Raw genomic sequence first — 26682 nt, forward strand, 5'->3', positions numbered from 1 at the left:
AGCGCCACAGAAGAAAGGCCATTAGTTGTTTTTAGGTGCTGTCGAGTCAGTTCTGACTCACAGCGACCCTGTGTACAACAGAACGAAACACTGCCCAGTCCTGCACCATCCCCACAATCATTGATACACTTGAGCCCATTGTTGCCGCCACTGTGTCAATCTATCACATTGAGGGTCTTCCTCTCTTTCACTGACCCTCTACTCTACCAAGCATGATGTCCTTCACCAGAGACTGGTCCCTCCTGACAACACGTCCAAAGTACACGAGCTGAAGTGTTGCTGTCCTTGCTTCTAAGGAGCCTTCTAACTGTACTTCCAAGACAGATTTGTTTGTTCTTCTGGCAGTCCATAGTATATTCAATATTCTTCGCCAGCACCATAATTCAAAGGAATCAATTCTTCTTTAGTCTTCCTTATTCATTTTCCAGCTTTCACAGCCAAGAAAATGCTATGGAGTAGTTCTACTCTGTAACACATGAGGTTGCCATAAGTCAGGATCGACTTGACAGCATTTTTTTAACCAGAACACCAATGTATGTATCATCCTGCACATTTCCTTGGTCACATTTGTTCCAATTTTAACTGTGCAATTATTTTTGTGATTGTTTATTTGAGATCTTCTTCCCTCACCAATCTGTAGACTCCACGAGGGCAGGAACCATGTCTGCCTGTTCACTGCTACACCTGCAGCACCTAAAACAACGTCTACTCTGGGCCCTTCATGCTGTTAAGGAAAATCAACAAAAAGGGCAACCTGACAAATGGCATCTGTGCTGCTTACTTGGGCAAGGAGAGAATTGTTCAAGAGTTAAGGAAGTAGAGCCAGTGAAGATACTCCTCTCCTGAAATTCCTTCCGTGTGTCATGTAATAGCTGGTGGCATAATACACTGTATAGTTCTTGACATGGAGCTATAAGAACCTCTCAGAAACCACAGGACAGGAGTGATCAGGTGGGGTAAAAAGATGGCACATACTTGCCCGTCATTCATCTTTAGACCCTTTCCTCTGAGGTACCTCTGGGTGGACTTGAATCGGCAGCATTTTGGTTAGCAGTCAAGTGTGTTAAGCATTAAAGTTTGGAGGTTTGAGTCCACCTAAGGTGTCTCAGAAGAAAAGCCTGGTGATCTGCTTCCGATAAATCAGACATCGAAAACCCTATGGAGTATAGTTTGACACACATGGGGTCGCCATGAGTTGGAAACCACATGACAGCAACTGGTTGATCAGCAGCAGATGGGGCTAAATGGCTGCAAAATGTCCTGTGGAATACCACGTACTAGGGTGGTGCTGTATCTGCCACCCCTTGATAATTTTCTAGCTGGGTTGTTGTTGTTAGGTGCTATCGACTCATAGTGACCCTACGTACAACAGAACGAAACACTGCCCAGTTCTGTGCCTGTCTCACAATCGTTGCTATGCTTCAGTGCATTTTCGCAGATACTGTGTCAATCCATCTTGTTGAAGGGCTTCCTCTTTTTCGCTGACCCTCTTCTTTACCAAGCATGATGTCTTCCAGGGACTAGTCCTTGCCTCTGAGGAGTATTCTGGCTGTACTTCTTCCAAGACAGATTTGATCATTCTTTTGGCAGTACGTGTATATTTAGTATTCTTTGCCAACACTGTAATTTAAAGGCATCAATTCTTCTTCAGTCTTCCTTATTCATTTTTCAGGTGTCATATGAGTGGTTTTGATTGCCTGAAGTCCATGAGTTGGAAAAATCAAAAGAACTCAAAAAAGATAGCCCCAATGGCTTATCAGAGATGGAGAGCCTGGTGCAGTCTCAACAATTGTCATGGACTGAATTGTGTCTGCCAAAATATGTGTTGACTTGGTTGGGCCATGATTCCCAGTATTGGAGGTTGCCCTTCATTTTGTGATTGTAATTTTATGTTAAAGAGGATTAGGGTGGGATTGTAACACCCTTACTAAAGTCATATCCCTGATCCAATTTAAAGGGGGTTTCCCTAGGGTGTGGCCTGCACCACCTTCTATCTTATAAGAGATAAAAGGAAAGGAAAGCGAGCAGAGGGTGGGGGAACTTCATACCACCCAGAAAGAAGCACTGCGACCAGAGAGCGTCCTTTGGACCTTTGGGTTCCTGCGTGGAGAAGCTCCTAGTCCAGTGGAAGATAGATGAGAATGGCCTTCCTCCAGAGCCTACAGAGAAAGAAAGCCTTCCCCTGGAGCTAACGCCCTAAACTGGGACTTCTAGCTACTAAAAAAATGGCCTTCCTCCAGAGCCTACAGAGAAAGAAAGCCTTCCCCTGGAGCTAACGCCCTAAACTGGGACTTCTAGCTACTAAAAAAATGGCCTTCCTCCAGAGCCTACAGAGAAAGAAAGCCTTCCCCTGGAGCTAACGCCCTGAATTGGGACTTCTAGCCTATTAGGCTGTGAGAAAATAAATTTCTCTTTGTTAAAAGATATCCACTTGTGGTATTTCTGTTATAGCAGCACTAGATAATTAAAACAACAACTAAGCTGCAGCAGCCTGAGTGCCTGCTGCCTAGCGCTTAGTACCTTAAGCCCTGAGAGTGGCCTTCCTGGCCAGCAACTCATAAGCACCTGCAAAGTCAGCAATTTCTCTTCCTGTCCGGGACAGTTGACCTCTGCTGGGGCCAGTCTACCAAGAATTGATTCCCACGGATCTGCTTAGCATAGGATGGCCCCTGCTACCACCCTGGAGATTTCACAGGGCCAGGCCAACGTAGCAGGAATGAAATATGAACTCAACAGTGACAAGGTCTACAGCTGTAGGAATGCACAGCCCACCTCCCCTTCTTGAAGATGCTAGTAACTGAGTTGTAGATAAGATAACATTCAGTAATCACAAATACAATGGAATATCCTGAATCAATTAGGGGAGAGGGTTTCTCAGTCTAGAAATCCTGAATCCTCTTCCTTCATCAGGCTTGATGGATGGACAGGACTTGGCCCAGAAACTCGCCTCAAGAAGCTCAGACATATGCACTTCAGGGCAATGCCTAGAAGGGGAGCTGCAGACAATCGTGGGCCTCCACGCTGGATGTCAGATGAACTGAGTTTATCTAGATGCCATCCTGGGAGACCAGGGAGTTAGAAAAGTGTCTGATCTTCAGGCATTAGGAAAACAAAACAAACAAACCAACAGCGAGGGCATTGCAGAAGTCTAATGGCTTCACAGTACATCTCCTCAAACTGGTTGAGATTACCTGGAAAGCCGCCTTTTACCCACTTCCCTCCAAGACACAAGGTGGCAGCATCTTGGAGAGTGTTTATCAGGCTTTTCCTATGCATACAGATCACCTGGGGACCTTGTAAAAAAGTCCATTCTGATTTAGTAGAAGTGGGATGGGGCCTGAGAACCTGAATTTCTACCATGATTTCAGGGCACGCCAATGCTGCTGATCCAAGGCCCACACTTGTTTTGTTGTTTTGTTTTTATTGTTGCAAAAATATATATAACATGACATTTTCCAATTCAGGCGAACCTGGTGGCGTAGTGGTTAAGAGCTACGGCTGCTAATCAAAAGGTCGGCAGTTTGAATTTACCAGGCGCTCCTTGGAAACCCTATGGGGGCAGTTCTGCTCTGTCCTTTAGGGTCACTGTGAGTCAGAATAGACTCGACGGCCACAGGTTAGTTTATTTAGCGATAGTAATCACATGAATCATGCTGCTCAAAAATCTCCCATAATCATTGCCAAATTTCCCATCTTGATAAACAGAAACTCCCTGCTGCTGAAACAATGTGCTAGGACCATATATTGAGTCGCAGGGCTCAAAGGACAAAGAGACCATGACCACTGAGACTGGTGGCCACAGGACCCCAGGGTGGCACTCTCTGGGGCCTATTGTGGACTCTACCCAGGAGCCTGATTTTATTCTCCACACCCCAATTTCAAGCAAGGAGAGACAACAATAAAACCTATAAAATGGAGATAATAATATGTGTCCTTTCTTAGACCCTCAGAAATATTTGTGAGATAAATAGCTTAATGTCTGCTAAGAATTTCCAAACCCTTCAGAAGAAAGTACTTTAGATATACGGAATGCTATTAGCTTGTTGGAAACCCTGGTGGCACAGTGGTTAAGTGCTACAGCTGCTAATCAAAAGGTCGACAGTTCAAATCCACCAGGCATTCCTTGGAAAGTCTATGGGGCAGTTCTACTCTGTCCTTTAGGGTTGCAATGAGTCAGAATCAACGCGAGGGCAATGGTATTAGCTCATTACTTAAGAGTACTTTTTCACAAGGACAGAAAAGTGCTTCATAATGAGCCAATGCCTACACAACTGTTTGGAGCTGGAGGTCGGAGGGTGTTGCGACTACAGGCTAGTGCATCCTTCCTCACCCTCTCTATTTTCTTAAGCTGTTCTTGTTCAAATATGAAGTTTACAGTCACACTGCAGTCCCTCTGTGGCCTCCGTCCTAAGCTAAGCTGTCCTTTTATAATGGGCAGGTGGAAAACCTGTGGCCTGGCTAATCAGGACCCATAAATGTGTGAGCCTGATGTGGTTTTCACTCCTAAATTGTATCTGACAGCCAGTGTGGGGCTAAAAGCCTGGGGCATTTTTAGCTTTCCTTAAGCAACACCAAAATCCTCCAGGTCGAAGCTAAATCCCCCTTTTGCTGCTCTTGAAGAGCACAACGTCTCCTCAGCTCCAAAGGCGCCGGCACAGATGGGGCTGCTCGGGGCTGATTCTCCTATATTTAACAAGGCCCTAATTACCCACAGGTCTTCAAGTAAGGACGGCTGATGAGCAGTTCAAGTTCCCGGCATAGAAATAGCCCCAGAATAGTTCCAGTGTTGTTACTAATTGCAATGGATGAGCAGACTGTCTCATTAATCTCCCCCTATCAGCGTGCAAACTGGTGGCCCCAGAATAGCCCTGATCTCAGCCCACAGCCGGCTTTGGGTCTGGTGGTTTTGTACATATTTGGAGAGGAAAGGCTCTCCTCCCCAGGGAGGGTGTATGTATGTTTGTATGCATGCGTGTGTGCGTACATGCATGCGTGTGTGTGTGTGCACGTCTGTGTGTATGTGTGCGTGTGTTTGCGGGGGACATCCTATGGATTCTGGAAGCTTAGGTAAACACAGGAACAGTGTGCGGGAGAGTAAAGAATGCCACATTGGGCCTGGGCAGAACTGGTTCAGAAAATTATATAGCTGAAACATCCTTTAAATGCCCCAGCCTGTTCTTGCACCCTTTTATTTCTCTGTGCCAATGTTTTACTCTGTCCATTTCTTCCTACTTGGCCTATTCCATCTCTGCTCCGTGTAGAATCTGATATCAGTCATGTCCACATTAGTGTGAATGTGCCTTTAATAGGTTTTCACATGTTTACAGCTCTACAATTTACACAGGTTATTTTCTTTTACACACCCATGCTGTTGGACCCTCATGGCAATCTTGTGAGGTTAGCAAAGGCAGGCATTATCCCCATTTTACAAAAGAGCAAATTGAGCCTTAACAAATAATAGTTTGTGAGTACCCGAAGATCACATACAGTTAGCAAAGGACATCTTGGACAAGAAACCAGATATTTTCTCTTTTACTTCTGGGAGACACGTGGTTCCTTGTTAGAGAAATGCAATATCTTAGTCATGTTCAGTATGATGTTATGGAAAAAGAAATTTCATTGGAATCAGACTGGGGTTTCAGTCTGTGTGACTTTGAGTAAGTTACTCAAATACCTCTGAGCTTCAGCTGTGAAGATTAAATGAGACAATGTAGATGGAGAACCCATAGCACAACGCAAAGAAGAAAGAAAAAATTCCACAATAACTAAGTTATTTTCAACTTTGCCCTGCAGGGAAGGAGATAAATTTCCCACAGCACAGGGTTCATAAAGTAATACCCGGGCCAGTCTTTCTCCTCCCTCTTCTCTCTTCCCTTTTCTGCCATCCCCCCTCCTCCCTTCTTTCCCCAGCCTCCTATATGCTAGACTTTTTGGGAGATACAGGAACCCTGGTGATGCAGTGGTTAAGAGCTTGGCTGCTAACCAAAAGATTGGCAGTTTGGATCCACCAGCTCTTTCTGGAAACCCTATGGAGCTCTACTCTGTCCTATAGGGGTGCTGTGAGTCTAAATTGACTCGACAGTAACAGGTTTGGTTTGGCTTTTTGGTGGGTTATAGCATTGTGGGAGTCAAGTCGCCCTCAAGTTAAAATTATAGACCCATTAATCCCAGCCAACTATCCTTTTTGTCTGTTTTGTTTTCTACGGTGTACAGGCAAGGAGAAATTTGTCAACGGAATAGAGGAGGCCATTATAAATAATATTTGTTGAGCAGCTATTAGGCTCCAGGCACTACTATATACATTTTAATTTTATATACATATACACACATACATGCACACATATATGTATGTGTCTATGTATAAATATACGGACTCCTGGTGATACAGTGGACCCCTGGTGTCACAGTGGTTAAGAGATTGGCTGCTAACCAAAAGGTTGGCAGTTCGAATCCACCAGCTGCTCCTTGGAAACCATATGGGGGCAGTTCTACTCTGTTCTATAGGGTAACTGTGAGTTGGAATCCACTCCAGAGCAATGGGTTTGGTTTTTGGTTTGACTGTACAGTGGTTAATAGCTTGGCTGCTAACCAAAAGTTTTACTCTGTCCTATTAGGGTCACTATGAGTCAGAATCAACTCAACGGCAACAACGGGTTGGATTTCTTTCTTTTTTTTTTGGTATAAATATACATATATACATATATGTAGAAAGAGAGAGAGAGAGATTTCATTTAATTTTCACAAAGAAACCATGAGGCAGCTTCAGCTTCATCTTATAGAGGAGAAGAAAAGTTCAGCAAAGATAAATAACTTGCTAAAAGAAGATAGGTTATTGTCTCAACTTACCATCTATTATCAGGGAAGAAACCAAACATAGATGAAAACCCAAAAATAACAGACTTGCCTGTGAACACGTAAATCAGGGCAAATGACTGCAGACAGACCTGCAGAGGCGCCATGCAGTTATTTTCTCTCCCACACGACGCAGTCCTCCACATCCTTCAGACCCAACTTAGATGTCACTATCACTTTGAAGTCTTTCCCAGCACTCTTCTCCCCTGGCCCCCATCCTTCCCCACCTCTTGCCCAGGCAGGACTGAGGTTCTCCACTCCCGTGTTCCCCTAGTACATGTGTACACACAACATGACCCGTACTGCATCCCTGTGTTGTAACTGAACAGTTCCCATGTCTCATATCCACCTAGTATGACCTTCTTCAGAGGGGACACCTGGAATGCCTGATCAATCCACTAAGAAATGAATGGAAAGAGCCTACTCCCCTTCCCACACGGGAGTGGGTGCTCCATAGTAATAGCTAGAAGTTTCTGAGTGTTCAGAATACACTAACACTATCACAAACTCTACAGATACCATCTCATCCAGTACTCACCACCTCCCCAGAGGTAGACCTTATTATCCCCATTTATGGATGAGAAACAGAGACTTTGAAAAGTCAGACACCTAACTTAGGGTCACACTGAGTGCAACAGCAGGGGCAGGTGAGGGCAGGTTTGGAAGCCCAGTCTGTCTGACCCAAAAACCCTTGCTCTTACCTCTATGCTAAACTTTCTCTAAATAAACAGATGTTGGTTTCCTGTGTTGTTTGGAGAGTTGGATGAACGAGTTAAAAAAAAAAAAAACAAAGGGATGAATAACTGTTAGTTAAAGGAAGTTATCGGTTGCCCTTCGACTCTTCTATTCTCCTGGCTTAACCTTCGAATTCCACTAACTGTGGTTCCTGTGAAGCCCTGGTGGCCCAGTGGTTAAATGATATGGCTGTTAACCAAAACCCTATGGGGCAGTTGCGTGTCCTATAGGGTTGCTATGGATCAGAATCAACTCAACAGCAACAGGTTTGGCGTGTTGGTTTTGGTGGTTCCTGTTGATCTCCAAAGGCATTGCACAGCCTCCCTCAGGGAAAGCGAACCCTCTGGAACACTGATGGAAATGTGAGCACTGCCTGAAAGTGGACTTTCTCAAGAGATTACCCCCCATGACCAGACCTGCCTGTGGCCTTCTGTGATGCCTAGTATTTTATAGTGTGAACCTTCCTTTGGATGTGGGATTGTTAGAGTATAAATTCCCATGGAAAGAGCTGTATATCTCTTCATTTCTGGCCATTCAACTTCTGAGCATTTTACCTCCATCAATGTTTAAGGAGCAATTTCTGAGAAAAGACAACCACACAGCTCCTCTCCCAAGAGTTTAGTCCCGGGATTCCTTAAGAGGAAGACGAGTGAAATGCTTTGGCAACTACAGCCTAGGTTTCCAAAGCACCCGAGAGAGTGAGAAATAATAAAAATGCTGATGAAGGTTAAGAAATCCTTGGGTAGATTTCAAGCCCAAGGTATCTTTGATGAGAGGAGCTGTGAGTGGGGAGAAGTAGGGAACTAGCCAGCCAGAGGCAGCCAAAGACAGTGAGTAGTAGATAAGGTGCTGTCAGGTGGGGGTCAAAGAGGGTGCATGGAGCCGTGTGGCTCTGCAGGGGTTATTGACAGAAAACACATAGAGTACCTCAATTTGATTACCTCTAAGTTTAAATCAATCTGGGTAAGTTTAAATCAATCTGTTTAATAAGGTGATTATGAGCTATAACCTAATGTAAGGTACACCAAAATTCAAAGCCTGTTAGTTTGTATGACTTCTATCAAGTTTTTAACCTTGCTGACTCACTTCAGCACTAAACTAGTGATAATAATACCTACCTCAGGGAGTTCTACAAGGACTAAAATGATGTCTATGATACAGTTTTTAGAGTGCAAGACATACAATAGATGTTGGTCCCCTCCTGATTTTTGATATTCTGTCCCCATGAAAACCCTTATATTTGTGGGTCTAGATTTTGGACTTGGGAAGTCAGGTCTAGCAATGCTGAGATGTACTTTTCCAAAATCCCCTTTAAGAGATCTTATGCTGACCAATAACAGGACATCCCTGTGTCTCCTGACACAATGCACAAAGAAGGACACAACATCTTTCATGCTCTACCAACTAAAAATGCATATTCTAAGTGCATATCCCAAACCAAATCATTTCTATTCCCATTACGAAGACTGGGAATTCCAGAACACTTCATTGTGCTCATGAGGAGCCTGTACATAGATCAAGAACCAGTAGTTTGAACAGAATAAGGGGATACTGCGTGGTTTAAAGTCAGAAAGGTGTGTGTCAGAGTCATATCCTTTCACCATATTTATTCATTCTGTATGATGAGCAAATAATCTGAGAAGATGGACTTTATGAAGAAGAACAGGGCATCAGGATTGGAGGAAGACTCATTAACAGCTTGCACTATGCAGATGACACAACCTTGCTTGGCGAAAGTGAAGAGTCCTTGAAGCACTTACTGAAGAATATCAAGGACCACAGCCTGCAACATGGATTATACCTCAACATAAAGAAAACAAAAATCCTCACAATTCAACCAGTAAGCAACATCATGATAAATGAAGAAAAGATTGAAGTTCTCAAGGATTTCGTTTTACTTAGATTCACAATCAACACCCATGGAAGCAGCAATCAAGAAATCAAAAGACACATTGCATTAGGCAAATTTGCTACAAAAGATCTCTTTAAAGTGTTAAAAAGCAAAGATGTCACCTTGAAGACTAAGGGGCACTTGACCCAAACCATGGACAATGAATAAGGAAAACCGAAGAATAATTGTGGTTTTGGTGAAGAATATTGACTATACCATGGACTGCCAAAAGAACGAACAAATCTGTTTTGGAAGAAGTACAACCAAAATGCTCTTTAGAAGCAAAGATGGCGAGATTATTTCTCACACACTTAGGACATGTCATCAGGAGCAACCGGTCCCTAGAGAAGGACATCATGCTTGGTAAAGTAGAGGGTCAGCAAAGAAGAGGAAGACCCTCAATGAGATGGATTGACACAGTGACTGCAATAATGGGCTCAAGCATGACAATGTGAGGATGGTACAGGACCAGGCAGTGCTTCATTCTGTTGTACATGGGGTCACTGTGAATTGAAGCCAACTTGACAGCACTTAACAACAACAAAAACAACAAATCAAATCATGGAGAAACATTAAACAAACCCAGACTGAGAGCTGTCCTACAAAATAATCATGTATGACAAATATGTCAAATCATGAAAGACAGAGTGGGAAACTCTATCAGATTGAAGCAGACTAAAGAAATATGACAACCAAATGCAAAGTACAATCCTGGATTGGGTCATGGACTAGGAAAAATGAGCAACAAAGGACAGTTTTGGGGACAACTGGCAAAATTTTAATATGGACTGTGAATAAGTTAATAGTATTGTAACTGTGCAGCCCTGGTGGCACAGTAGTTAAAACCCCGGCTGCTAACCCAAAGGTCGGCAGTTCAAATCTACCAACTGCTCCTTGAAAACCTTATGGGGCAGTGCTATTCTGTCCTATAGGGTCACTATGAGTCAGAATCGACTTGACAGCAATGGGTTTGTTTTTTTTGTTCTTATTGTAGCCATTTTAAATTTTGACAATTATACTGTGATTATTTTTGAATGTCCTTGTTTCAGGAAATATACATGGAAGCATTTAGGAATAAAGAAGCATGATGTTTGCAAATTACTTTCGGGTTCAGAAACTAATACATACATATAGGGTCACTACGAGTTGAAATTGACTTGATGGAAATTTTTTTAATTTACATTATATGTAACGTATGCAGACACAATTTTAATACCTGGTGAATCTGAATAAAAGATATATGAAGATTTTTGTAACTTTTTTGTAAAATTGAAATTGTTATAGAAAATTAAGAGAAAAGGGTCATCATGCAAGGTAAAACTATGTATTTATTCTGACAGCTGGCCCTGGGGAGGATAGTGCACTGCCATGAAGGTTTCCTTAGCTCCCTCCCTTTTGGCACACCCCAATTGACAGCCCTCACCTGGGCCTTCTCCTTCGCACCGGAAACTTGTAAGCTCTGGGCCTGCATCTTCATGCTAAGCCTGGGCTGAAAAGCCCTGTCTCTACATCCCACTCCCTAGACTGTTAGCTAGAACGTACAATCTGCTGAATGGGATGTTCAGGAAAAGAGACCACTCAGAAAAATAATATGACTTCATCACACTGCACCTTACTGATTGGATCTAAGATGGGAAGCACTCATGGGAAAGGCTGGAGGCCACGTTTGCAAGCACAGCTGGGTGCACAGATACATATACCAAACTCCACGGCAGGGTTTGACAAGTTTCCAAAAGGGTGGTCACTGTTGGACAACCTGTCCCATTTTAATGATCTGACACCTCATTTTTTGTTCTCTCCAGCTTCTCTTTTCCTCACCCCGCAGCTCCTTTCCTGCTCCATCCATCTCACCAGAGCCATTATGTACCAGCGCTGAGTTCCTGCCTTTGCCCAAGCTGCTCAGGTTTCAACTTAGATGTCTCTTCCTCCAGGAAGCCTTCCCTGGTATGATGGTTAAGGTCTTGCGTCAACTTGGCTGGGCCGTGATTCTCAGTGGTTTGATAGTCATATGATGTGATCACTTCCATAGTAATGAAATTTGATACTATGTGATCGCCTCCATGATGGGATCTGCTTTGAGTAGCCAATCGGTTGAAAGGGAGTTTCCTTGCACGTGTGGACTGCATGGAATATAAGTGGATACTCTGGCAAGGCTTGTGGGCTTTTGGTCATTTTGGATCCAGCAGCTGCCTCCTGTTTATCTGACCTCCAGTTCTTGGGACTTGGACCAGCAGCTTACCTGCAGTCTTGCCTGCTGATCTTGGAATTTATCAATCTTCACAGACTGTGAGCAAGAGCCCTGTTACCTGATCTGCCAATCTTGTTTTCACCAGCACCTGTGGCTATGTGATTCAGGAGAAGCCTTTATCCTGGCCTACAAACTTGGGACTTTCCAGCCACTACAACCCTGTGAACCATTTCTTTGATATAAATCTCTCTCTATATATATTTATATGCTTTACTGGTTTTGCTTCTCTAGAGAACCCAGCCTAAGACACCTGGTATTCCAAAATCTGTATTACACGCTCCTCTCACATACCCAGGCTAGACCCTGAACATAATGCCTTATGGAAGTATTTAGAGATAAAGTAACCCTGCTTTGTAATAGCCTCTTTACTTGTCTGAATTCTCTAGCCCACTATCTGTCAGTTTGTTGTACTGTGGTGACATGCCTGTTGCTATGATGCTGGAAGCTCTGTTGCTGGTATTTCAAACGCTGACATGGTTACCCATGGTGGACAAGTTTCAGCAGCATTTCCAAACTAAGATAGACCAGAAAGAATGGGCTGGAGATCTACCTCTAAAAGTTAGTCAATGAAAACCCTATGGATCACAATAGAATATTGCCTGGTATAATGTTGTACGTCCTTAGGAAAGACAAATGGCTAGAAAAGGACATCATGTTTGGTAAAGTGGTGGGCCAGGGAAAAAAAGAGGAAAACCCTCAGTGGGATGGATTAACACAAGAGCTACAACAATGGACTGAAATACACCAGCAATCATGAAAATGGTGCAGGACTGGACGGTGTTTTGTTGTTGTATACAAGGTCACCATGAGTTGGAGCTGACTTGACAACAATTAACAATAACATCCTGCAGCAGACTGTAAGATCTCTGAGGCTTGTTCATGGTTGTAGTCCTAGTGTCTGGTACATTTTCTTACATATAGTAGATTGTCCGTAAGTATTTGTGAAATAAACTCAGTAACTAAGGTACTATAACCCTGAAGATAAAGGTTTCTTTTTGCTCTTCTTTGTTTGTTTATTAATTCTTCTCAGAGTAACCCATCACTGGTACTGAGATTTTATAATATATTTTAGAAGATTTGGGAGCAATTTATCAAAAAGATATATTAACAGAATACTAGAAAGTCAACTCTGAGAGGGGGCTGATTCTAGTCCACTTTTCTTCAAACGCTGGCCTGTGACTGGAGCCAGAATCACCTGGGAAGATGTTTAATAACGTACATTATAGGGCCTCACCTTAGTTATAATGTATGTGGCCCAGGACTTTGAATTTAAAAGGTTCTGTGGGTAATTCTGCTGCACAGCCAGGGTTAAAAAATCGCTAGAGAAACCCTCCGTTTTACTCATGAGAAACCTGAGGTGAAATGACATGCTCGAGACCACACAGCCGGAAGTGCTAGAGTTAGGGGTGGCATCCAGGATTCTGACCCCTGTAAGGGCCTTTCCATCACCTCACTTCCTCTGTTGGGAATTCCTCCCCAGAATGCACCAGGTGCATTGTTTTCCTCTTCTCGTCTGACCACACAGATTCATTGTTGAGTATAGGTGATTTTTTCCCTTTCTGATATAATTGAAGTTCATTGGTGAGTGAGACGGTATCTCATGATGATTTAGAATAAACTGCACTCTATAAAGGGAGTCCAGTATTAACATAATGTTGGCTTTTGTGCTCTTGAAAGTCTATAATAAATCGGTTGTAAATTCTAGAAAATCATCATGAATGAACTGGGAGATGTATTTACATTTTTAATAACCACTGGCTATTTGAAAAAAGCCATATTGCTGAGAAAGGCCCCAATCAATCAACAGTTTTATTATTACTACATTGGTTTGAAGCTCTCTAGCCCATCAGAGAATGTCCAGGCAGGACAGGGATTTAAAATGTCATTTAATCTAAGCCTCTCCAATGTTAAATTACAGATGAGGAAATGAAAGCCCAGAAAAAGGAAGTGACTTGCTCAAGGTTATACAGTCAAGACTGCCAGGACAGCATTCTTTCCATTGCAGGATAAAAATAACAAACACAGTGACCCTATAGGACAGTGTAGAAATGCCCCATGGGGTTTCCAAGGAGCACCTGGTTAGCAGCTGAACTCTTAATCACTATGCCACCAGGATTTCCTTTATTATGGCTTTTACACAAGTCACTGAAGGGATTTTAAACCCTTAGGTTATTACCGTGGCAAAACCCTTATGAAGACGTTCAGGAAAGAGCAGTGGGCCGCGAGTTTTATATTCTGGGTCCCCATTGACTGCACTGCTAATGGTACCCTCCTGTCTATGTCTTTGGGAGGTCTCCATCAAGAGCTGTAGTAGTATATTTTTACACAAATAACATGCGTGTTATCCATTGTTTTTTGCCAACTGCACCCTCCCCCTTAAGGTATTTTCTTAAGTGCGCTATGCTAATTTTTTTCTGTAAAAAGAATTGTTGCTGTAAAAAAATTAGCACAGCGTGCTTACAAAAATACTTTGTGGTTGGGAGGGCATGGTTGGCAAAAAAATATACAACATGTGTGTTGTTTGGGTAAACTATGGTAATCTATACTGCAGTCCTAGCACACTTACTTTCCTGCAATCATTTATTACTGCTACTGTTCAACTGGATTTTTTCAGGGTCTTACTATGAGCGACGTACTGCTCTAAAATAGTCTTGGGGAAAAACAGAAGTGGTAACCATTTTCTTACTGAGTGAATGCTCTGGTTTATTCAGCTAGGCAGCTGTGAGTTCTAGCAATGAAATTTGGATGTATTCCCAGGGCTACGCTTTCAAATGCCTTCTGAGTCCTGACCATGGTCCTTGGAGGCTCCACAGTAGTTAAAAGTCAGAAGATACTATTTGATAATGAAGTCCATTGGATGCTTTATTATAAACCTCTTTGGAATTGAGTCTAAGAGAGAATATTCCTCTACCACTCATACCACTACACATGTTCTATAATGCATATCACTTGAACTTGGGTTCAGATTTTTTATCTAAATTATTTACTAATTAATTTTGTCAGGAGAAAACATAGAAGTTAGGATATTTATGATGAGTTATTGGCAGATGGCACAACCTTGCTTGCTGAGAGTGAAGAGGATTTGAAACACTGATGAAGATCAGAGACCACAGCCTTCAGTTTGGAACACACCTCAAATAAAGAAAACAAGAATCCTCACCACTGGACCGATAAGCAACATAACAATAAACAAAGAAAAGATTGAAGTTGCCAAGGATTTCATTTTACTTGGATCCACAATCAATGCCCATGGAAGCCGCCGTCAAGAAATCAAACAACGCAATGCATTAGGCAGATCTGCTTCAAAAGATCTCTTTAAAGTGTTCAAAAGCCAAGATGTCATTTTGAGGGCGAAGGTGGGCCTGATCCAAGCATTGGTATTTTCAATCACCTCATATGCCTGTGAAATGTGGACAATGAATAAGGAAGAGTGAAGAATTGATGCCTTCAGAATTAAGTGTTGGCAAAGAATATTGAATATACCATGGGCTGCCAGAAGAACAAACAAGTCTATCTTGGAAGAAATACAGCCAGAGTGTTCCTTGGAAGCAAGGATGGTAAGACTTTGTCACATATACTTTGGCATTGTTATCGGGAAGGACCAGTCTCTGGAGAAGGACATCATACTTGGTAAGGTACAGGATCAGCGAAAAAGAGGAAGACCCTCGATCAGATGGACTGACACAGTGGCTGCAACAATGCGCTCAGACATAACAATGATTGTGAGCATGGTGCAGGACTGGGCAGTGTTTTGTTCCGTTGCACATAGGGTCTCTATGAGTCAACTCCACGGCACCTAACAGCAAATTGGCAGAGGCACCAGCATTTTCTTCTTCTCAAATATGATTTCACTTAGAAGCTTAAAGAATGTTTTGACTCCCTTAAAGGAGAGTGGAACAAGTAAGTTCTGGAAGCCACCTCCCTAAGCCCATCCTCAACTCTAAGCACATAAAAATACAGGGAAATTGATTTGCATCATGCTTTGGTCTAAGGTAAAATTCATATATTACCAATGCAAAGGTCTCAGAAGAAGCTTTAGGGACATTGCTCAACTCTGGGAAAGTGCGGAGACTCTTCAGAAAACAGGCAGAATAAATATTTAGTTTTTTAACATAAAAATTTCTCAACCTAAAAATAACTTCAAATAAATATGTTAAAGATGTTCAAGTCACAAGGGAAAGTAAATAATTTGGAAGGTAATAGAAAATTATGAAAGACAGCAAATATATTTGAAAAGAAAAAAATAGAAATTCTCAGAGATGACAAATACAGTCATTAAAATATAAACACAATGGGCAGGTTAAACAGTAGATAAGATTCAACAGAAGAGTGATTATTAAATTAGAAGATAATTCTGAGGAAAACACTTAGAATGTACTACACAAGGATAAATAAATTAAAAATTTGGAGGAAAAGTTAAAAGGACAGAATTTCCAAAAGGGGAGAATAGAGAGAATGAGGATAGATAATATTTAAAAAGGTGGTAGTAGAGAGTTCAGAAATTGAAAGGGCCATTGAATGCAGATTAAAAAAGAACAAGGAGTACTAAGAAAGATGAATAAAAACAAATTGATATTTAATGCATCCTAGAGAAACTACAAAATATCAAGGAAAATCAGAAAATTTTAAAAGTTACCAGAGAAAGCTTTGCATTTAGTAATGGAAGTCTAGTAATTTGGACTAATTTTCCCACTGAAAATAATTTGGCAATCTGAGAAAAATATAAATAACACAATAACATGAGAAAACTGTCAAGACCATTCTGAATTAGGGAGACAAAATCCGGGAAAAAAAAGAAACCTAGAGAGATAAGCCTGGCATTTGGGGATGTTTACCTGAATTTGTCCTCCACAGGGTACATACCAGTTTGTTCTGGTTCAAACTCCTGCCAAGAATTTTCATTTCCAACAAGTTCCCTACTGAGAATTTGCATTTCCATCACAGATATTCTAAATCAGGATATAAATTTTGACAAGATGCCCTGGTGATTCTTCTGTATAACTTCCTGGGGAATTATTAGAAATGAAAATTCTCAGCAGGGGTTGGAACCCAATGATCTGGACCAGGAAGAAACTGCTCTTCAATTCTGGAATAGGCAGCTGAGAGGCTGAAAAGTTGAGCAAAGCTTCTGGTAGGCTCAGGAGTCTAGGTGAAACATTGGATTCAGAATCTCTAGGAGGTAAAAGAAAAAACAACAACGTCAAAAAAACCTGTTGCCACTGAACTGCCCTATAGGGTTTCCAAGGAGCACCTGGTGGATTCAAACTGTTGACCTTTTTGTTAGCAGCCGTAGCTCTTAGGAAGTAAAAAAAAGTAAGGATACCGGTAAATCTCCAGGTTGTTGGATTGGTACCCCAAAAAACAGCTTATGACTGAAGATATATAATGATATTCCAATGCTTATAAACAGTGTAGCTCTGCTCTGCACCATCTGAATCACTCATTGGAGTCAGATGAGCCTGAGATTGAGAGTGCTCTTAGCACTAGCCTAGCTGATAGATATAGTATGTGTATGTCATAATGTGTATGTGTATACCCACGTATGAGGAGACAAGAAAACAACATAACCGAAAAACAAGAGAAATGATAGAAAATGGAAATAAATCCACAGGGGATCTATATAGTGAGCTTTCAAATATGCGCTTCATATACTCAACAAATTAATGGCAACATAGATTGAGAATTTCAGCAGAAAACTCAAAACTTTAAAAAAGAACCAAATGGATCTGCATCCCACTTTGAAATGTGGCATCTGGGGTCTTAAATGCTAACAAGCGCCCATCTAAGATGCATCAATTGGTCTGAACCCACCTGGATCAAAGGAGAATGAAGAACACCGAGGTCACACGATAACTATGAGCCCAAGAGACAGAAAGGGCCACATGAACCAGAGACTTACATCATCCTGAGACCAGAAGAACTAGATGGTGGCCCGGCCACAACCAATGACTGCCCTGACAGGGAACACAACAGAGAACCCCTGAGGGAGCAGGAGATCAGTGGGATGCAGACCCCAAATTCTCATAAAAAGACCAGACTTAATGGTCTGACTGAGACTAGAGGAATCCCGGCAGTCATGGTCCCCAAACCTTCTGTTGGCCCAGGACAGGAACCATTCCTGAAGACAACTCATCAGACATGGAAGGAACTGGACAATGGGTAGGAGAGAGATGCTGATGAAGAGTGAGCTACTTGCATCAGGTGGACACTTGAGACTGTGCTGGCATCTCCTGTCTGGAGGGGAAATAGGAGGGTAGAGGGGGTTAGAAACTGGCAAAATTGTCGCGAAAGGAGAGACTGGAAGGGCTGACTTATTAGGGGGAGAGTAAGTGGGAGTATGAAGTAAGGTGTATATAAGTTTATATGTGACAGACTGACTTGATTTGTAAATGTTCACTTAAAGCTCAATAAAAATTATAAAAAAAAAAAAAAGAGAGAACATAGTGAAGTTTCCGATGTAGACTCTGTGGTATTTAAAAAAAAAAAAAAAGAACCAAATGGAAATTTTAACACTAATAAAATATAAAAACCAAATAATATCCATTGCCATCGAGTCAATTCTGACTCATAGCAACCGTATAGGATGGGGTAGAACTGCCCCATGGAGTTTCCAATGAGCGCCTGGCAGATTTGAACTGCCAATCTTTTGGTTAGCAGCCATAGACTTAACCACTACACCACCAAGGTTTCCTATAAAATATAGTAACTGAAAGTAAGAACTCATTGTATGGGCTTAAAAGAAAAAAAAAAAAGATTGGACATAGCTGAGGAAGAGAGATTAGAAGAAAATCTCTAAAATAAAAGGTGAATAACTAAAAAGATGGAAAATGCATAAGGATAGGGTGAAATGCATATGAAGAAACACATGTGATTCAGTTACATACATATGAGAAAATACATATGTGATAGAATGAAAGGTCTAGTATGTGTGTAATTGGAATGTTAGAAGGTGAGGAATAGACTAAGACATAAGCAATATTTGCCTAGATAATGACTGATATTTTTTCTAAAACTGATATATCAAATTAAAGCTTGAAGAAGCAGCATGAACACAGAAGAGAATACATAAAAGGAAAGTCACACCTAAGTACATCATAGTTAAGCTGATAAATATCAAAGAAAAACTGAAAATATTAACAGTATTTGGAGAGAAAAATACAATTGGCTTCAATGGAGCAGCTTCTTAGGCAGGGTCCTCTACGGAGCAAAACTAGGGAAGTGTATATATAAATATAGAGAGAGAGACTTATTTCAAGGAAATGGCTCACGGAGTTGTGAAGGCAGGCAAGTCCCAGATCCGTGGGTCAGGCTTCAGGCTTGGAGGCTGAACCTGACTCACATGGTTTCAGGGGTTGATGAACCCACAATCAGCAAATCAAATGGCAGGGTGCTGACTGATGTCACAAAAACTGGAGGTCAGAGGATGACAAGTTGGATGTAGGATTGAGAGTGAGTAAGCTTTGCCAAAACATCCGTATACATTGGATGCAGGCCACACCTCAAAGAAAACTCTCCTTTCAACTGATTGGTTGCTCCCATCAGGTCACAAAATAGAGGATGATTATGTAATATCTTCCAAACCACTGAGAATCATGGCTTAGCCAAGTTGACTTATAACCATTACAGTCCACCATTTGTCAACAGGGCACCTGTACACATCCCCTAAAACCATACATAATCTCTAAATAAAGACAATTATACACTCATGCTTGTGCCTGATATGATACAACTAACATGCATACAACCAAAAGTACACTGGCCCCATTTACAGCTTATATTTTATAGTAAGCAATGGAATAAGGGCGGGGATAAAACAAAGACATTTGCTATATATATGTATATACACATATATACACACACACACATGCATACATCCCCCGCGCGTCTGTCTGTTTGTTGTACCGCGGGGTCTTGTGTGTTGCTGTGATGCTGTAACTGGTCACATGGTCATAACTGACATTTATGTACATACACAATTATATAATTGTTGTCATGTTGTATGTATATTTTTGGAATTGCTATTGTAGCTTAATAATATATCAAAGCAGTTTTCTAAGTTAGTTTTCTTACTCCTAAGTTATTACTCAGCAATCTTATTGATCATTTTAACTAATTGCATAATACACCACCCTGAGGGCATGTGCTCTGTGTACTAAAATATGGTATATTGTTAGATATTAAGGACGTTTAGGTATTTTTTCACAACTACTAATAGTTCCAGAAGTATCTTTCAAACTGAAAGCACAATATGCCTATGAATTACCTCCAAGGCTGCTGTTTCCCCCACACCCTTCTCTCTCCTCCCTACTAGTCCAGGTCTGCTACAGCCTTCAAGTCACTCTGACTTCATTACAGCCTGGTCATTCCTGACGATTATATGGATTTTGTTGTCGTTGCAGATCAGACCATTGTGATCCACAGGGTTTTCACTGGCTGATTTTTGGAAATGAATCACCAGGCCTTTCTTTCTAGTCTGTCTTAGTGTGGAAATCCAAAAACCAAACCCATTGCCATCGAGTTGGTTCTGACTCAAAGCAACCCTATAGGACACAGTAGAATTGCCCCATAGGGTTTCCAAGGAGCAGCTGGTGGATTTGAACTCCTGACCTTTTGGTTAACAGCTGAGCTCTTAACCACTGCACCACTCTGAAATCTGTCAGCATCATAGCAACATGCAAGCCTCTGCTTCCACAGAACGGTGGTGGATGTGCGTGAGGTACATTGGCTGCGAACCAAACTTCGGTCTCCTGTGTAGAAGGTGAGAATTCTACAACTGAACCATCAACGTCTTATATTAACTTAGTTTCCCTTAGAGTGACTTTCTCCACCCCCCTCCGCTCTCATCTATAAAGCTATTGTCATGTTATCAGGCATTTCTCTCCACGTGTGGCTTCGCCACTTGCCATTTTATTGTGTCAAACCCACCAGAGCACATGCTATATTGTTGAGCAGCTTTCTTGTTTCCTGAATGACTAACACCAATTTTATTTCAAATTATGTTGCCAGTTATTAATATGCTTCTACCCTAGTAAGCTGCCCTTATTTATTATGCCCTAGTGAGATTCCTTTGCTGCCTCACCAGTATCCACTGTTTAGCTACGTATATCAGTGAGGCAACATATTGTGAGTGCTTACAAACATAATGTCTTTATGAATGGGACACAGTGTGGGTATTTCAAGGCTCTTTATCCAAGAGCATGTAATTCACACACATTTCTTGCTTCTGACACTCTGAGATGGTACATTAATTCTTGAAATAAGAATTTCCATTGAGTGTTTTCTCTTTTTATTTGAGGCTTTACGTCTAGCTAAAAAGGCATTTTTAAAAAAGGCCACCAGACAGCTGAAAACATAACTCCGAACCTTGTGAAACTGGTTGGATTATAAAGAGAAGCCATCAGTTCCAATGAGCAGAAGCCTAGAAAGAGAGGAAGAACTGTTCCTTCAAATTGAAGAATAATTCTATTGACAGCATTGCTGTAGGGGCTGTGTTTTGAGTTTTCTTTTCACCATAAATGCTCAAGTTTAGCATAGGAAAGGAAAAGGGGAGCAGGGACTGAAAAGAAATCTAGCCCTATGCTTCCTCTTTGGATGTCATGAATGAATCTTTACCTCGTGAGCAGACTTGCTGCCCCGTGCTTTCTTATTCAAGCGACATGGGCAAAACAACCAAAGGCCGAGCTGCCTTGAGACGAGCTTACCCTGAGATGTGCGTAAACCTGTCATTTGTCGTTAGTTGCCTTCAAGTCCATTCCAACTCAGGATGACCCCATGAGTTACAGCACAAGTTAATGGAAACCATTTTTAAACATTTATGTAAAAATTATTGTAATAGATAGTAATTAGACTGAATGATGAGCACAATAATATTATTTTTACTCAGTCCACCAATTTTACCTTTTTTTAAAATTTCATGTGTTAGTTCTCCAATATCCCTAACCACTATTAATATTGACAACTTTGCCTAAATTCATGGACATTTTAATGAATATCATATTCACATTATTTTTCTGAATGCCTCCCATTTCAGGTGACAAGTGGCATTTATGTAAATAATTGTGGCTGGTATTTAATATCCCAGTAAATTCTTTAAAAATGAGATTAAAGTTGAGATTAAATGAGAAGTTGGTGACAAGATGACCTAGTCTTCCATGCAGCTGAAGATCAACTGATCTTTGGAGTCAAAAATGTCCTCTTTGAATCCCAGCTATGCTATTAACTAGCTGGGGTGAATGAGCTTACCTCTCTGACCCCCAGTTTCTTTATCTATAAACTAGAGCTGATAAAGACTTAATTCATAGCGTTGCTGTAAGTAATAAATGAGATAGTTTGGAAAAAGTACTGATCATGTTTATTCAACTTAAAAGCATAGGTTTGGCACTTACTATGTTCAAGTCACTTTGTGATACACTAGAGATATAAAGATATTTGAGATGTGGTACCTACCCTTAAGCTGCTCATTGCATATTGGAAAAGCTTTAGGCTATAACTTTCTTAAAACAATGATAAGAAGCTGTTCCTTCTGTTTGACAAATGGCGATGACCTAAATCACCAGTATCACACATTTAAAACAACAACAACAGCAAAACAGTTGCCATCAAGTTGACTCCAACTCATGGAGACCCCCTCCATATATTTCAGAGTCGAACTGTGCTCTATAGGGTTTTCAGTGACTGATATCTCAGAAGTAGAGCACCAGGCCTTTTTCCAAGGCACATCTGGGTGGATCTGAACCAACAACTTTTCAGTTAGTAGCCGAGCACTTAACTGGTTGCTCCATCCAGAGACTCCAGTATCGCGTGTAGTACACTGCAAATGGGAAGACTCCACAGTGACTATTTCATAGAGGTGCTACTTGAATAAGGCTCCTTATGTTTTATTTGCTTTTCTATCTTAACTGTTACTGACATTAAACACGGTTGGTTGGGAATTTTGGATACAATTATGAATCAACCTGTGACTGCCACCATCTTTTTCCTGTGGGACTGTATCTGCTTTCTATGCTTGAATTGAAAGGAAGTGAATATTTTTTCTATTGTTTAAATTGGAGGAATTAGAAATGGGATGACTTTTCTATAATTCAGTCTTCCCAATCAAACAAAATAATAGGCAATAGAATTGTCTAAAATTCTTTCAACAAAAATGAGACCTTCTCCATGACTTCATCTCTGGTCCCTTCTGTCCTTGTGGATCTGGTTAAACTTTAGAAACTGTTCATGTGGTAGCATCAAGAATCCTGATCAGTCCAAAAGGGATAGCTACAGTTTTTAAACAGTTTTGTAGGGTCATTGGTGATTTGAAATAAAGGCAGTTTAGAAAAATCAGAGAGATTGACAAACAGGAGTGGTTAAAAAGGGAAAAGCAACAACAGAGCAGAGTTTTGGATCCAAAATTCCAAAGATCGAAGGGCTCCATTGCGTGACAGTTCCCACTTCCCATTCCCCAACGCTTTTGTTTTTGGGTTCTCTTTTTTTGAATAAAAGAATACCCACATAGCACTCTCTAAACTAGCATACGATCTTTTCAAATCATTATCAGCCAATGTAGTTGTCTATGTATTAATGCGGATGATTTTCAGGGGGAAGGCATTTTAGGAACAGATAATTCTGTATTTTCTTCCAGTCTATGCCCTGTCTTTCTGGAACGAGGCGACCTGAGTGTAAGTCTCAGGTGACTATGGTTAGATCACTGTCTCCCACGTGTTAGTATAATTCTTGGCATATGGAAAGTGCCAGTAAGTGTGAGCAGCCGGGGACAGAGCTTTTGTTCTCCTGGTATACTCTCTTTCCTTATGGTTAGCCTTTATCCATATCACATGTGCTTAGGATGGGATATGTAATTTTTTTTTCTTCTAGATTTGGGCCAGAGATGAGATTAAATCAACCCATTTCTCTGGGAATTGAGCTGTAAGATGTCCCCATGCTTTCTCTTGATCATGGCTTGCTGCTGCTGTAATGTGGGATGTTCACATTCATGAAAACAGTTGGCCAGGGAATTTTCAGTGGGAACAGGCTAGTCCTTGACCCTTTGGCCAAGTACCAGTGTACAAAATTTCAACCTGTAATTTATGCAGGGAATGTCCCCAAATTGTAAAGGGTTTTTGTCAAGTTTGTACACCTTTATTTATTTATCCATTTATCCTGACAGGAAATGAGAGGTCTCTGGGTCAAAAAAATAAACCATTTACTCACACAGTATTTAGTGTCCCCTCTGTGGGGGACTGGATGAAGGCTAGATGCATCTTCATGGGTGGGGATTGCCCTTGTTGTTAGCTGCTGTCCAGTTAGCCTCTGACTCATGGCGACATAACAGAATGAAATGCTTTCTGGTCCTGCACCATCCCCATGGTCAATTGGGGATCAGATCACTGTGATTCATAGGGTTTTCACTGGCTGATTTTTGGAAGTAGGTTGCCAGCCTTTTCTTCCTAGTGCATAGTCCATCTTTGTTTGGAACAGAAGAAAACCTATTGCATTGAGTCGATTCTGACTCATAGTGACCCTATAGGACAGAGAACTGCCACATAAGGTTTCCAAGGAGCGACTGGTGGATTCGAACTGCTGACCTTTGGTTGGCAGCTGTAGCTCTTAACCACTACACCACCAGCGTTTCCTCTTAGTTTGGAAGCTCTGTGGAAACCTGTTCAGCATCACAACAAAATGCAAGTCTCCACTGACAAGTGGACGGTGGCTGCACGTGAGGTGCATGGGCCAGGAATTGAACCCAGGTTTCCAGCATGAACCAAAAAACAAACCCATTGTCGTCCAGTTAATTCTGACTCATAGCGACCCTATAGGACAGGGTAGAACTGCCCCATAGATTTTCCAAGGAGCAGCTGGTGGATTTGAGCTGCCTACATTTTGGTTACCAGCCAAGCTCTTAACCTTTGTTGGGAATTCTACCACTGAACCACCAACGACCTCATAGGTTTCCCTACAGGATAGGAACCCCGATATTATGAGACTGGAAGAGTATATGGGTTGATCCATCTACCCCTTCTTCCTTCTAGGGGGAAGGAGGGAAAGAGACAGAGAGAAATAGAGAGACCTTTGCATTGGAATGTAAACAAATCCCTCCTAGGGAAAGGAGAGGAAAGTCCTCAGGCTTTTAATACCCTTAGAATGTAAGCAAATGGCTCTGGAGAAGATAAAGCTTTAAATCTCTTCAGAGCTATTCACTATTACTGACCTAGAGGTCTGTTTACCATTCAATCATCCTTTAATCCAGCTTGTTAGTAATTTTTACTCAGAAACCCTGACAGTATAGAAAAGTGAAAATATTCATGAAGCCTTGTTTCCCACTGGTCTTCCACATACAGCCATGATGGAGTAACTGATACTAGACTTGTTCCTCTGCCATCAACAATGAGGAAACTGGGCAAAGTATATGACACAGTACGTTCAGACATTAGGTAAAAAGAAATCAAGACTGTAATCCTTAAGAGAGGGGATATCACGAGATAAGCCCCAGAGTCACCTCAGTGTTTTGTACAAAAGTACTTTCTGGGCCAGCATGCAGGGAGGGGGAAGCCAAGCAGAGCACGGAATTCTCACTGAGTGAGGAAACAACAAGCTGGACTCAGAGAGGCTGAGGCAGCTCAAATTTGAAGGACTGAGTACCAGAGAGGAGAGAACTTTCAAGAAGTGTTTCAGAAATCTGCAGAGTTATTCCCTTGGGTCTTTGCCATAATATGAAGCTAAGCTTACATTGGGTGGAAATCCATGAGGCCAGGGAAAAAAAAAAAAAAGAAATTGTGAAGAACTGAAAATTGAATAACTCCCAGAGCTCACAGAGGGATATCCCCAACTAGTCAGAGCAGAGACACATGCTGAATACTTGGAGTATTCATTAGTAACCCCAGAGCAGTTATGCTTTAGCAACAGGGCTAGCCTACTAGCCATAGAATAAAGCCTCCTCTAGACTTGGCCTAATAAATCTTAAAAACCAGCTTTGAAAGGACAAATCTACTTGCCAAAACAAAATATAAGACTCTTTAATGAAAAGCTATAATGGGCATTCGATTTTGCCAAATGTTCCAAAGTAATTTGATGGGGGGAGGAATAGTCTTTTCACCAAACTGTGCTAGAACAACTGGACATTAATGTGGTGAAAGAAAAAATAAAAAAGTACTTTATTTCTAGTTTTAAAGATACATAAAATTAACTCGAAATTGATTATAGGCCTAAATGTAACAGCTGAAATTATCACATTTTTAGAAAAAAAAACATAGAAAAAAAATCTTTAAGATCTTGAGTTAGCCAAAGACTTTTTGGACATACAAAAAATGAACCATAAGGACAGAATTAAGAAACAGGACTTCAACAAAATTAGAAACTACTTTCTGCTTGTGAATGGCCATCTAAGATACTCCACTGGTCTCACCTCATTTGGAGCAAGGGAGAATGACGAAAACAAAAGACACGAGGAAAAGATTAGTCCAAAGGACTAATGGACCACATCTACCACAGCCTCCACCAGGCTGAGTCCAGCACAACTGGATGGTGCCTGGCTACCATCACTGACTGCTCTGACAGGAATCACAATAGAGGGTCCCGGACAGAGCTGGAGAAAAATGTAGAACAAAATTCTAAATCACACACACACAAAAAGACCAGAATACTGGTCTGACAGAGACAGGAGAAACCCCAAAAGTATGGCCCCCAGATACCCTTATAGCTCAGTAACGAAGTCACTCCTGAGGTTTACCGTTCAGCCAAAGATTAGACAGACCCATAAAACAAAACAAGACTAAATGGGCACTCCAGCCTAGGGGAAACGATGAGAAGACAGGAAAGCTGGTAATGGGGACTCCAAGGTCAAGAAGGGGAGAGTATTGACATGTCATGGGGTTGGCAACCAATGTCACAAAACAATATGTGTGTTAATTATTTAATGAGAAACTAGTTTGCTTTGTAAACCTTCATCTAAAGTACAATAAAAAAAAAAAAATTAAAA

The 26682-nt window shown here is 41.4% G+C and overlaps 1 protein-coding gene across 1 annotated transcript in view; it reads left to right on the top strand.

Moving 5' to 3' along the window:
* The window catches only part of DUSP10 (dual specificity phosphatase 10), an 86675-nt gene extending 59993 nt beyond the window's left edge, over window positions 1-26682 (top strand). The window contains exon 4 of the mRNA XM_003419885.4: window positions 1-26682. This exon is cut by the window's left edge and continues 16230 nt beyond it. The gene's annotated coding sequence lies outside the window, so the exon portion shown is untranslated.

This window comes from Loxodonta africana, chromosome 25 (genome assembly GCF_030014295.1).
Source record: "Loxodonta africana isolate mLoxAfr1 chromosome 25, mLoxAfr1.hap2, whole genome shotgun sequence".
Taxonomy (NCBI): Eukaryota; Metazoa; Chordata; class Mammalia; order Proboscidea; family Elephantidae; genus Loxodonta; species Loxodonta africana.